The sequence below is a fragment of the Prosopis cineraria genome, unplaced genomic scaffold (genome assembly GCF_029017545.1).
Source record: "Prosopis cineraria cultivar Desert tree isolate PC_DT_omini unplaced genomic scaffold, ASM2901754v1 PC8, whole genome shotgun sequence".
NCBI classification, from domain to species: Eukaryota; Viridiplantae; Streptophyta; class Magnoliopsida; order Fabales; family Fabaceae; genus Prosopis; species Prosopis cineraria.
This window is the reverse complement of record NW_026555339.1, coordinates 13,418,161-13,432,337: the sequence shown is the minus strand read 5'-3', so window position 1 is coordinate 13,432,337 and position 14,177 is coordinate 13,418,161. Positions and strand designations below refer to the sequence as shown.

Below are 14,177 nucleotides of genomic sequence, written 5' to 3'. Positions count from 1 at the left end.
TAAGATATTTAAGTACTTTATCAATACACTTAAAAATTAAATTTATTAAGAGTCTCATTATTGATAAATGTAAAAATGAGCTTACAGTTTATTTTTTTGATGTCATTACAAGACTTGGTATATTTTTTTAATACATTATTTGGATAATGATGAGCCACATGATTTTGTAAATGGCGGAGCTTGCTATACATTTTGAATAAATTTTATTATTTTTTGATGATATATGGAGTGAAAAAATAAAACAAAAACATGTGCGAGGAGAGAAAGATGTGATTATATGATTGGCATTATAGGAACATCAAACATCAAATGTGTTCTCCTGTGTACGAATGAATAAGTGGAAAAGAACGTGTGCGAAATTGTTGGGAATGGTTGAATAATTCAAAAAAAAAAATTATATATATATATAATATGTATATATATAATATGTATATATATCATCCAATTTTCTGTAATTAAAAGGTCACTCTCTCCTTTTAATTTTACTTTATGAGAAACGTAAGTAGGCATGAGCCCTGGGAACCGGTCCTCATTACTTAAGTAAGTGATATGTAATCAAATATAAACTTTTGTGCATCTAACAATCTAATTAAGAGAAGTTTGTTTTTATTCTCAATATTTTAGAAGAAATAATTTTTATTATTTGCAAAGTCTACTTGTTATATTAAAAAAAATTGATCTGAAAATTGAAATTTATATCCAGGTTACAAGACAGATGAAGCATATATATATATATATATATATATAACAACACCTATTTTAAATCAAATTATATTACATTACCTATTTTATCTTTAATTGGAGTGAGGGTAGTGTTGAAATAGTATCAAAATAAGTGCGCAGCCTAGCTTATATAAAATTGTGCACGTGGTCCCCACCACGTGCCATGCTAGCTAAAGCTTTCTGTTTTTTCGCTCAAATAAAGTGAGTTGATATTTTTACTTTTCAATTGATAACACTCACATGAGGCTACTAGTTACTACTTATATTATTCTATCAACTGCTCTCCTCCAAGTAATTAATGTGAACTCCAAGAGTGAATCAGTGTCCTATTGGTAATGGCTTTGGACCTCTATGTATGGGTCTCGAGTTCGAATCTATGGTGCACAAAAAGTAATTAATGTGATTTCTGGTCAAAAAAGTATAAACGAATAATATTTTGATTTACTCACACACTACGCTCTTTCAAAGGAAAACTTCCCCACTCGGATTCGATAAGGTGCCACTGGATCAACCGGCCTTTGATTTAAGATGACTGCAAATCTGCTATTCATCTTTTAAAAATTGAATTTCAAAATATTAAAAATGAATAAATATGATTATCTATAAGTATGTTGACTAAATGCAGGAGAGTTAACAAACCCTCTTGATATTTTACAAGTTTCATCTATTCACAAATATAAAATATTTTTAATAGAAACTCATCTTAATAAAGTAATTATTTATTTTTAAATTAATTTTATTTTTTATATTTATCCTTATTAAATAATGTTTCTCACCCTAAAATAAATATAAATGATTTATTCATAGAAACACTTTTAAAAAAAAATAATAATTATACTTTAAAAAAATTACCTTACATATTTTAACATTCAACCCCTAAAAGATAACTTACATTTTTCAATAGAAAAATTATGAAACATCACAATTTGACCTCCAAGATTGTGTGTGTGTGTGTGTGTTAAAAACTTGTTTTATTCCTAAATACAAGAGTGTTATAATAATTTTTGGTAATACAATTTTGCCCTCATTAACTGGCTTGATGAAATAAATGGGAGAGAGCCTAAGCTGTCAAGAAGTTGAATAAATTATTATGAATCTCACGTTAAGTCACATAAATAAAATTAGGTTTATAAATTTAAAGGGCTTTTAAGTTTTTTAGGATGGGTCTATGAATTTCTACTTGTAAATTGTGATGTTATTATTATCCAAAAAAAACACTTTTTGAAATATTAAATGTTTTTTTATCACATATTATTCGACAAAACAATTTATTTATTATAATATTGATTTTAAAGAAAATATTTTTGAAGACACGAGAACCAATTTAAGCTCTTTGCTATTTACTGTCATTAATTTGCAGGTGATGTGCCAGCAAAAGGATCAGCGCGAAGCCCTTCATCAGAATAATCTACTTTGAGCTATCTTAGAAGCCAGGATGATGAAGATGGAGCTTCCAGCATTATCAAGTACTCTACTCCCATTTTCATATTATTAGGCTTGGCCACTTCTACCGTCTTCATATTATTATGATTTTTCAACATTGTTATTAATTATTATGTTCTTTACTAATGTCATTTTTGAATTTACTGATATAATGTATGGAGTGTCCATGGTGATTAGCACTTGTAAGATCATGATAACTTTGTGAGATTGACAGATTGAAGCGAGCTAACATGTGAGATTCAGGCACATTTGGTGCATAGAAAATAGCAAAAATTACGTATAATTTATATAGAACAGGCTTATATATAAATAAATCTTATAAAATTTAAAAATCAAGATCAAGTTGTTAAATCTGATATCTCAATTCATATATAATTAAATATGATAGAATAAAGTAATATGTACGTATCTGAAAAATTCATAAGTGCTTAAAAAAACTCGATTATTTTAAGTGTAGACATACGCACAATTCACTGATCTTCAAAGTTTTCATAAAGTGCAATTCCTTATACAAATAATTTTAGTTGAAGATACGCCTAACAAATAGAGACTTTTGAGAGAGAGAGGGAATATGAGATCCATGTGCCTAACAATTAGAGACTTCACACACACACACACACACACACACACACACACACACACACACACACACACACACACACACACACACACACACACACACACACACACACACACACACACACACACACACAGAGAGAGAGACAGAGAGAGAGAGAGAGAGAGAGAGACCTGTGACGAAAAGAAATGAACCCCAAGCCCAAGCCAAGATCTTAAGATAATATCTTATCTTTTTTAAAATAAACAGACAATTTTATTCATTGCTACAAATTAATATATCGCATATTTAAAAAGTGGACCAGTCAAGCAATAGCAGGAAAATAAAGAGTGACTCAGTGAAAAGACTTCTTTTTTTTTTTTTTGAGGGCCAAGATTCAGTGAAAAGATTGCGCCAAAGCCAACAAACTAGAAGCAGGAAACAACAAATCCAACACCACAAAACATACAGTCCGACACTTCGAAATAAAGAAAGAACCCAACACTTGAGATAATCAATATCCAAGCTTTCATCTACCTCCAGGCTCAAATTCTACACCATTTACCATTTTTTTAACTAATTGATTTTTTTATGAAAACAAAATCTTGACATTATTTTTTTTTAAGAATCTTGAAATAAATTTTGGCACATATTCTTTGATTGCTTGAGTACTAAATAAAATTATTGCAATTCAGATCTTTTATGACATAAACACTTTCTATCTATACTATAACTTATAAGACTTCTTTTAAAATAATTTATTAGTCCCTAATATAAATAATATAAAAATTATCAATTAATATTTTTTAAAATTTTAGGGGGAATGGCATTAAGGGTCTTAAAAAGTAAGAATTTTACAAATAAGGTTTAATATATTCTGAAATTATTCCGAGGGCCTAAAGGCCTCATTTACAATTATATTTTTGGTGAAATGATTAATTTGTCTCTCCCATAACTAGCTCCTTCTTCCTCCATTCTTCCTCCCTCGTTCTTCTCTCTCTTTCTCTTTCAACACTGATACAATAACCAAATTCATTTTCCTTCCCATCATGCTTCTTTATTTCCTCTCTTCTTCCTCGTTCTTCCTTCTTTCTCTTATTTGAAGCTTTTTCGTTCAACAGGTATGAGTGGGCGATTCACTTTTATCCAGATGGGTATAGAGAAGACAATCATGCGCTCATCTGATTACATTCCTCTCACGCCAACCAGGTTCTTAAAATGATTCGCCATAGTGTGAAAAGAATGGATTAAGTACTGTATCTGCCATTATCAGTTTTATTTCGTCAAAAAAGGATATAGAGAGAGTTTAAACCATATCAGTTTTATCTAATCATGATGTACGCATTCACGTTTATTTAATGAAAACAAGTTGTTATTTATGAATTTTTTGTTGTTTCTGATACATTTTTTTTGCAACTAATATAAATGTTCTGGATGTTGTTTATGAAATTTATGTTGTTATTTATGGAGTTTACATTGTGCAAACTTTGCAATTAACTTGTGCGGATATTTATGTGTATCATATCAACAAACCTTGTATTATAAATATATGGACATTGTGTTGTTAGCAAATGGATACTTTCATGTTATATACGGACCTTTCGTTCTTCATTAACTTAAGAAACTTTTTCAAATGTTTAGTTTAATTACACAAATCATGTGAAATAGATGGACATTATGTTGTTAATAAATGGACCTTGTCATGTTATATACAGACTTTTTATTATTCATAAACTTGAGAAACTTTTTGTTAAGCTTAGCCAACTGATAAACTGGGTACATATGGACTTTCAGTTGAGAATATATGAACCTTAAGTTGTGCATCAAGGATATTGTGCTGTGCATTATTTGCTTACATCTGCATTTTGTCAAACCTAGCCTACTAATAAAGTAAAATCTTATAAACTTTTATTTGAGAATAAATAAACCTTATATTGTGCATAATGGATATTATGTTATGCATTATTTTTCTATTTGTGCATTTTGTTAAGCCTAGCCTACTGATAAAGTAGAATCGTATGGACTTTTAGTTAAGAATATATGAACCTTAAGTTGTGCATAGAGGATATAGTGTTGTACATTGTTTGCTTACATCTGCATTTTGTCAAGCCTAACCTACTAATAAAGTAAAATCTTATGAACTTTTAGTTGAGAATAAATGAACCTTATATTGTGCATAATGGATATTGTGTTATGCATTATTTGCCTATTTGTGCATTTTGTTAAGTCTAGCCTACTGATAAAATAGAATTGTATGGACTTTTAGTTGAGAATATATGAACCTTAAGTTGTGCATAGAGGATATTGTGTTGTGCATTATTTGCTTACTTCTACATTTTGTCAAGCCTAACCTATTAATAAAGTAGAATCTTATGAACTTTTAGTTGAGAATAAATGAATCTTATATTGTGCATAGTGGATATTGTGTTATGCATTATTTGCTTATTTGTGCATTTTGTTAAGCTTGGCCTACTGATAAAGTAAAATTGTATGGACTTTTAGTTGAGAATATATGAACCTTATGTTGTGCATAGTGGATATTGTGTTGTGCATTGTTTGCTTACTTGTGCATTTTGTCAAGTCTAACTTACTGATAAAGTAGAATCTTATGGACTTTTAGTTAAGAATAAATAAACCTTATATTGTGTATAGTGAATATTGTATAATGCATTATTTTTCTAACTTCAGTATTTTGTTAAGCATAGCATAATGGTAAATTGAAATTACATGGACTTTCAGGTGAAACTATATCACAAACTTTTTTTTTCTTGCAACTGTTTTTAACTAGCCGTCCTCCCGGGAGGCCACGAACAAGGGGGATAAAGTCTTTCAAGATAAAAAGATTTATCATTGTTCAAGATGTGGGAAGGCCGGACATAGTCATAAGACATGCAAGAATCCTAACCCAACATGAGAAGTGGTTACATTGTACTTCTTTGGTGTACACAAGCAACTATAATTATGTATATGAAAGAATTTTTAAATAATATTTTTTAAGTAAGTGGGAATCACAAATATTTTTTATTTATATATATAGAAGCAACTGTTAGATATTTGCGATATAGTGGCTAATTTTTTGTATATATCAAAAACTTGAAATATTGTATCAAATTTCATATGGGTATTTGTTTTAGTACCTAGGCTAATACCAACATGAAATTATTCATATATGATGTAATTGCCCTTCTTAATATTGAAAATGTATAGACTTTTTGTTGAGCATGCGTGGGTATCATCTTGTGTATGATGAATGTTGTGTCGTGCATGATCTGCCTAACGTCATTTTGTTATAACCTAAGCTAGTGAAATATTGAAAATGTATAAATTTTTTGTTCAGCACACGTGTACATTATATTATACATAATGGATATTATGTCATGCATGGTCAGTCTAGTCATTTTTGCTAAAGCTCTAGTGAAATATTTGAAATGCATGGACTTTCTATTAAAATACGTGGACATTATCTTATGCATAATAGATGTTATATCTTGCATGGTCTATTTCATTGTTTTAAGAGTTTACACAGGTTCTGAATTCAAATAAAACAAAGGGCAAAATCGTACTTTTTGTTTAAAAAAAATTGGCAATAAAGGCCTTAAAGCCTGCAGAGAAATATCAGATTCATTTAGGTTTAAATTGCAATAAAGTCTATTTTTAAGGCCTTTAATGCCATTTTTCAGAACTCAATCGAAAGGATAATTAAATTTAAAAATTAATTAAAATATATAATGATAAAAATGAATATAAATTTTTTTGTATATACTTTTGTCAGATATTTTTTTAAAAAATATTAAATTTAAAATTAATTTTTTTAAAAAATATATTACAAATATAAAATATATTAATAAGTAAAAATGTTGATTTTTAAAAAAATTTAGAATTAAATGATAATATTCAATTGTGAAAATTTAAAATAAATCTATCAATTTTAAACTCAATATGATATATAATTTTTTAGCAAATAAAATATAAAACTTAAAAAATAAAAATAAAACATATGCCAAACATTATAAAAGTATTCAGCAATGTTACTTTAATAGGTGTACGTGTAATAGTGTTCAATTTATCAAATCCTCATACCCACAATTTAAAAAAAGAGGACCAAATTTCTACAATCACCATCAAGAGTGGTGTGCCTCTGGGCATACAAGAATTTTCAAAATAATTATTTAATAATTTCTTGTGAGGATTTTACAAGTATTTAATCAAGCAAAAATCAAAATCAAAGACCGGAGCATATATTAGCATCTCAAAGTCATTCAAAGCGCAATGTACAAAATTATTTATATACAAAATAATCCTTCTCAATATTTATTTTGAAAAAGTTAAAATTTAAGCAACCTTATACTCTTTAACACAAGTATAATGTATATCATGTTTCTAAACACTCGATTAAAAAATAAGTTTTTTAAGACAAATCAAGGATGTCAATAGGCATATTAATTCTTAAACAAAATATGTCTAATAAAATATTTTATATTAAGGTGGTATGATCACAAACACTTTTGTCTTTTACTTAATTACTGGATATTAAAATAGAGCATAAGAAGCAAACGGCTGCTCTTCTCAAGCATTTAATAAATATACAAATTTAAAATGTTTCAAGTAAAACTAAACAGAGCTAATAGCCTTATCAAATTTTAAATATCACTATCTAGATACTTACTTATTTTCATGGATGATTTTAGATAATTGCACATCAAATGTTAAATAAATTTTACAAAATCATCCTGCTAAGGTGTGCCAATTTAATTATAAGGGTATTTGGAAAAAATAATAAATATAAGTGATAAAGAAGATTGAAGTTTTAGAACCAAAATAAACTCTTAAGTATTCAACTATTACATTTAGGACAACAAAAGTATATCACAACGCTCAATTATTAAAACTCTCAATTATTATGTATCGAAATTTTATCGATGTGGCCGCAGGGACAACTCTCAATTATTATGTTGGCCAGGGGTCAAGAAAAACAAACTAAAGCTGGTCCAAAAAGTAAAATAACATAAAGTTATTTGCCCATTCAGGGTTACTTCCTTTACACATTGAATTTCCATCAAGAAGAGTAATTTTTTCTTTAACTTGTTTGCATTTTCTGTGAGGGCCTTGTATATCTGGTATCTAATTAAAATTCTTCAAGCTGAGCATTATCTAGTTGATTCAGTCCATTTAAATCTGATTTTTTTTTATATTTCTTAACCTAAATAATTGCTTTTATGAGTTGATAGTTGGCATGTTATTTTTTTAATTTAGTTTATTCCATTTAAAATAAAAAATAATTTAAATTTAAATTCACAATATTCACTTGTAGTTTTACTTAAATTTATAAGTGATAATATATATATATATATATATTATGAAACTATCTATCCATTTATAATTAACTTTTTTATGTATTCATAAGAAATCTCTTCAAATTCATATAAAGTGACATTCTATCAGATATTTTAATATTTAATATTTGTGTGTGTGACAACTAAGTTTTTCTAAACTTATATGAAGTTATTGGTTATCTTAATAATTTTAGTTGCCAACTACGCATACAGTGATCGTGCACGTGCGTGCGGGTGGAGGGGTGTGTGTTTTTATTCGACAGTTACGGTGAATTGTTTGAACTCTTCCTGTGCTGCCTCTGGGGAGAAAGTTAATGAAGCCAAGTCTCCCAAATTCTATCCAAAAATGAGAAAAAGTATGTCAGAAAGATCAGCATTACAAATAATATTATTATTTATCAGCAAATTTAAATGTACAAATATACCAAATTTTATATGAATTGGATGTGATTTGATTTTTTTTTTTAAATCTTACTTTGTTGTGAATTTTTTTAGAGTTGGTAAATAGGAGAGCCTAGTTTATGCACAAAAACCTTGTCACCTTAAAATTATCCATTTTTCTAAGCTCAACCTTTGTATATTAATTAGGTTCAGAGTTGATCTCGTGAACCCTTTTTAATTTTTATTTATTTTTTAAATTTAAATTTTAAAATTTTATTTTTCACATCATAATATTTCATATTAATTTTCTAAAATAAAAATTATAAGATTAAAAAATTAATAATAAGTCATGTGAATCTTAATTTTAAAGTACAAATACATATTCTAAATCCTTGAAATTTAATATAAAAATTTAAAATTTCTTAATTGTAAGAATAAATATAAATACATATTTAAATGGGTATCCTAGCTAAGGCAATTTTTTCAAAGCATGGGTTGAGTTTAGAAACCTTTTTATATAAAAATATCTCAATTTTTAAAACTTAAGCTTTAAAAAATGGGCTTAAACAAATACCCTGATAAACATATTATTTTCTTTTTTATATCAAATCCGGCCAATATTTTCGACTTTAACTTTTGGCTATGCTAACTGTTGGAATATATTTTGTAGGTTATGCTATCGTGAATTACATTGTTATTGCGATGGAATTGAGTTAAATTAGGTTACATTATATTGTACAAGGATTATTATGTTCAGTATGAAGAGATCGTAAAATGCTAAATAAACTTCTATTTTTAAGTAAATATGTTTTTAAATTTTTTTTGATAGTAATAAAATTTGATTATTAATTCATTACTCAATAATCTTTTTTTTAACTTTGTGTTGAGAATTTTGTTGTTATTTACATTAAATATAGTTGAATTATGTTTGATTATACACAGATAAAATTTAGTGTAAAAAGAGGACAAAAGGCCTGAGAAATTTCTATTTTTAAGTTACTATGCAGCTAGATTTTAGTTTAAATAGTAGTATTTACAAAGATATTCTTTAATCTGGTTTAAATAGTTGTCGTCAACAAACTTTAAAGAGTGATTGGATTATGTGTGATGGTGAATGCACGTGGCTTATGATTTATTGAGTAAATAGTTAATAATTCTTTATCTTCCACTAACTCTCTCAATATCAATGAGTCACAATATTCTATTTATTCACCTCAATGGGAAAAATTGATCTTGAGTACCCTAATTTTAGATAAAAATATAGAAACCTATGCCTTATATTATCTATTGACAAAATGAATCTGTATAGACTTCAAAATAATACTCATAATAAATTGCCAATAATTTTGATAATTTATAACCCACTTACGCAAGAAATACGAATATATATAATGTTCTTCATGCCAATTTTAAAGCCAAAATACTTAAGAAATGATACAAATATATAATCAGTTTCTCTAATTGATGGTTTAAGTTTATTATGGGAGACACGTGTCGAGATATATAATAGATATAAGAAAGAAAAATTTAATATGAGAGTATTGCTTTTAGTACAATTAATTATATATGTGAATCATGTTTTACTTTTTTTATATGATGATGTTGATAATTATATCTTGCATGTTGTTATATTTGGGTTATGGTGTTTGTAGTTGTAACTATTTTTGTTGACAATTTATTTGTACTTTGTTGGGCTTGTAGTTGTCTTTTTCTGTTTTTCTTTTTTTTTGATTTTTTTTTTGGCCTTTTTGCCAGTGCTGTGTGATACTTATGTGTAATTCTCCCAAAAAACCACACACATGTACACATGCAACACCTTCATAGCAAAAATTGACATTAGGGCCAAACAAAGAAACAAAAAATACTGAAAAATAAATACTGACCTTTTTGGCTGGAGAATTCAACTCTGTTTTATAATGCCTTGAGTTTCATTGGGAAGTCTCTGTTTTTGGCTCACCAACTGCAAAAGCAAAGAAGGAACTTAAGGAACCATGAGGCAATGAAACATACATTACAAAATGAAATTCCTACACTATATATTTTTACTTTTTGTTTTGTGAAATTTAATTTACAAAGCAATCATGGAATTAAAAAACAAAAGTCAACATTGAAGGGCCCGTTTGGTTTCTATTTTTAAAAATAATTTTTTAATTTAAAAATAAAAAATTTAAAAACTTGTTTGGATAAATGTTTTTAATTTACTTCTTCCATTCAAAAAGATAAGACATTTTTAATCGAATCTCACCCTCCAATAAAGTAGTTACCTACTTTTCAGTTAACTCTATCTTTCTATATTTACCTCTATTAAACACCCTACAATAAATATAAAGTCATTATCAATAGGAGTATTTTTTTTTAAAAAAAATAATGATTACATATCAAAAGACTAGAAATATCTTAAATTTTTAAACATCCAACTCCTCAAAAAATGCCTTATATTTTTAAACAGAAGGAGTAATTATTTTTAAAACTATTTTCATTTTTTATTTTTAAAAATAAAAATATCTTAAAGCTGTATTCATTTTCTTTTTTTATTTTTAAAATATATTATATTTGATTATTAGAAATTACAGTTACCTTAACCAATGATTATTATAAGCCACTAACATTAACCGCCAATGATAATCAAATCAATTTTCTTAATTCTAAAATTATCTTTAAATTAATACAACCAGATAGATTTTTTTATTTTAAAAATAATTTTAAAAATCGCATGAAAAATAATTTTTAAAAATAAAAAATAAAAAAAAACCAACAGATCCTTTTATTTTAGGAAAATATCAATTCGTTCTTGTCCGTACCTTTTATAATTATATCCCACTCTCATCTTTTTCTTTTTTTAAATCTCTCTCATCTTTTGATTGATCCGATAATTGCAATAAGAAAACACCATTAGTCAAAATTTTAGTCTCCTCCTCTTCCTCATCATCATCATCATTCTAAATCTAAAACTTATTTACTTTTCATCAAAATTAATTAAGAGTTACTCTCTCTGAATTACAATATAGGATTAGTAATTATTTTGTGGTTCTTAAAAATAATTAAAACTTAAGTAAAACTTTAATCTATTGAAAAATTTATATCTTTGCAATTATATTCTTATTAAATATCTTATACATGCATTAATAACCATCAAAATTGTAATGCATCATTTTTCAAAAAAAAAACAATAAATGAAGTGGGAATGTTTATATAATTAAAAAATAATTATAAAAACTACTGAATTCTTTATATTTTATTTGAACTAAACAGAACTTTTATAAAATGCTTTACATTAAAGTAGGAAGTATGTTTTTAAAAAAGCAAGCATAATGGTCTTTCATTTCTCCTTCACAAGTGATTCATAGAATCAGATGTGATATTAAACTCCTAAAGCTTTTAAATATACAAAAGAATAGAGTTAACATATTTCACTAGAAATAAGGAGGATCATCTTTAAAAAAGCTATAGATATACATATAGGTCATCAACAGGTAATAAGGTTAATCTAACTTAATTAGAGGTCCTATAAGGAGACACACCCTCCAAATAGTTGCCTACATGTTGTCAAGAGTATTAGTTTGAATTAAAGACTTGGAATATCGGAGCTTATGCAAAAAAGGGGGTGATAACATATATGTAGGTTCTTACAATTTCATTCAATTTTAAATTAAGTCTTTGTAGTTTATTTTATTTTAATTGAACCCTTACAGTTTGATCAATTAAATTTTTTAATCCCTAAGAATTAAAATCCTTAAATTTTCCTTTAAAAAAAATAAAATTAAGAACTTTTATATGTTATTAAATGATTATAGGACTTTAAAATTAATAACATAATTTTTATAACTCAAAATTTATATAATTAGGTTGTCTTTTAAATATTTTTATACATATAAAATTATCTTTAGAAAAATAATAAAAATATAAATAGTTTATTAAATCAAATTTTCTTTTTTCTTTTTATTTTGGCCAAAAGTATTAAATTAAGTTTTCTGTAAACTCTAAGAATATTTTTGTTTTATGAAATTTAATAATTCATTATTAATTTTAACTTCAAAAGTTAACATATGTAATAGATCAAACTATAAAGACTTGATTAAAATAAAATAAATTACAAGTATTTAACCTAAAATTGAGTAAAATTGTAAAGACATGCAAATATATTTTTTTAAAAAAAATTGGTTTCTTTTCAATGGGCTGCACTAGGATTTGAAGACTGAAGAACGTACAGGAATTAAGCTTCAATCACTGCGAGGTAATAATTTTCCATGTTTCGCACATCCTTAATAGAAGAATTATCTCAGAAAGGAATAAAATTCTGATCCAACAAACGCTTCTGGATAACCTTCGTCTCGATAGGCATATATATCAAACAGCAACAAAATATATACTGCAAATTAAAATTAAAAGTTATAAGAAAAGGTACCAGCAGATAGCAAAATAAAAAATCAAAACTTAATATAATATGAAGGAATATAATATATAAGATCACAATCTATGTTATGACAGATAGAAATATAAGAATATAAAGAAGGTTTTTACCTCAAAACCACATGCAATAATTGAACCGTTTGGATGCAAAGAAAATCCAGAAAGAAGCAACTCAGGCCAAATTTGTAGTATCTGAGAAGAGAGAGCTTCTGATAGATATCATGGGAGCTCCCATATGCAAAGATGAGAAACGAAGGTTGTGAAAGGAAAGAAATTAAAGGCCAACGGCTGATAAATGGTAAGTCAACTAATAAGAGAGTCAACTCACAGCCTAACGCCCTGTTTGGAGAATGATATTTTAATGGGAAAAAAAATTGTTCTTTTCATTGACGTGAAAGCAAAAAGTTTCTAGCCATGATATTATTAAAGGGGAATAACAGTTAAGTCTACAAAAACTGAATTAATGATAGTTAGATTTTTGAGCAAAAATTTTTAAAAATAAATTAAAAATATTAATTTAAATAATTATAAATTTAAAAGTTTCAATTGCAAATGATACTTTAAGTTTTAAATGTAACTTAATTGTAATTCTTATTTATACTCATGTGAATCAGTATTTATGATTTATTTTTTTAAAAAAATTATCAAGGACCTAACTATGTTTATCATTCCCTTTACTCGCTGGCAAAACTATGTTTGTTAAAAATTAGTGTGATAAAACTTAGTTATTGTATAAGGATTTTTGTTTGGATATATTTTCAATAGTCTATTTAGTATGAAAGTTGTTTGGATTTTTTTATCAAAAAAATTGTTTGGATGATTTGCAATAAAAAATATTTTTAAATGTATAATTATTAAAAGGGCCATGTATTTTATATGTGTAATTTTTGTTCTATAAAATTTGATACGTTAAAAAAATTAAATAATATAAACTTCGACGTGTTAGTGTATACATAATAAAATCTATAAATATTATAACATGTCTGTGTGTATATTTATGTGCTTGTATATATTTAGTCTCATAGAATATTAAATATAGATTAAATTGTACATTTTGTCATCTAACTTTATATAAAATTTTAGTTTAATTTTTTAATTTTATAAAATATCTTTTCTGTCATTTAATTCTAAAATTTTAGTTTCAAAATATTATTTTTTATAACAATCATTGTTATTTTAAAAATTAAACATGTTAACATTGGAGAATATTTTTTCAATATTTAAATGAAAATTTTTTTATTGATGAGACTAACAATGTTGAGATTATATGACTAAAAAGATATTTTATAAAATTAAGATATTACAATAAAAACTTGCATAAAATATTAAAG

General features: G+C 26.3%; 1 long non-coding RNA gene across 2 annotated transcripts; it reads right to left on the bottom strand.

Annotated features, from left to right (window-relative positions):
• Positions 1 to 8,290: 8,290 nt before the first annotated feature.
• On the bottom strand, positions 8,291 to 13,094 carry LOC129318078 (uncharacterized). 2 transcript variants are annotated; one of them, XR_008595160.1, is made up of 4 exons: positions 12,958 to 13,094; positions 12,645 to 12,805; positions 10,320 to 10,396; positions 8,291 to 8,391 (listed from the first exon to the last, which is right to left on the bottom strand). It is a non-coding gene; the product is annotated as an uncharacterized LOC129318078 (long non-coding RNA). The 2 variants fall into 2 exon arrangements; XR_008595159.1 differs by lacking the exon at positions 8,291 to 8,391 and having other exon boundaries at positions 10,133 to 10,396.
• Positions 13,095 to 14,177: the final 1,083 nt, after the last annotated feature.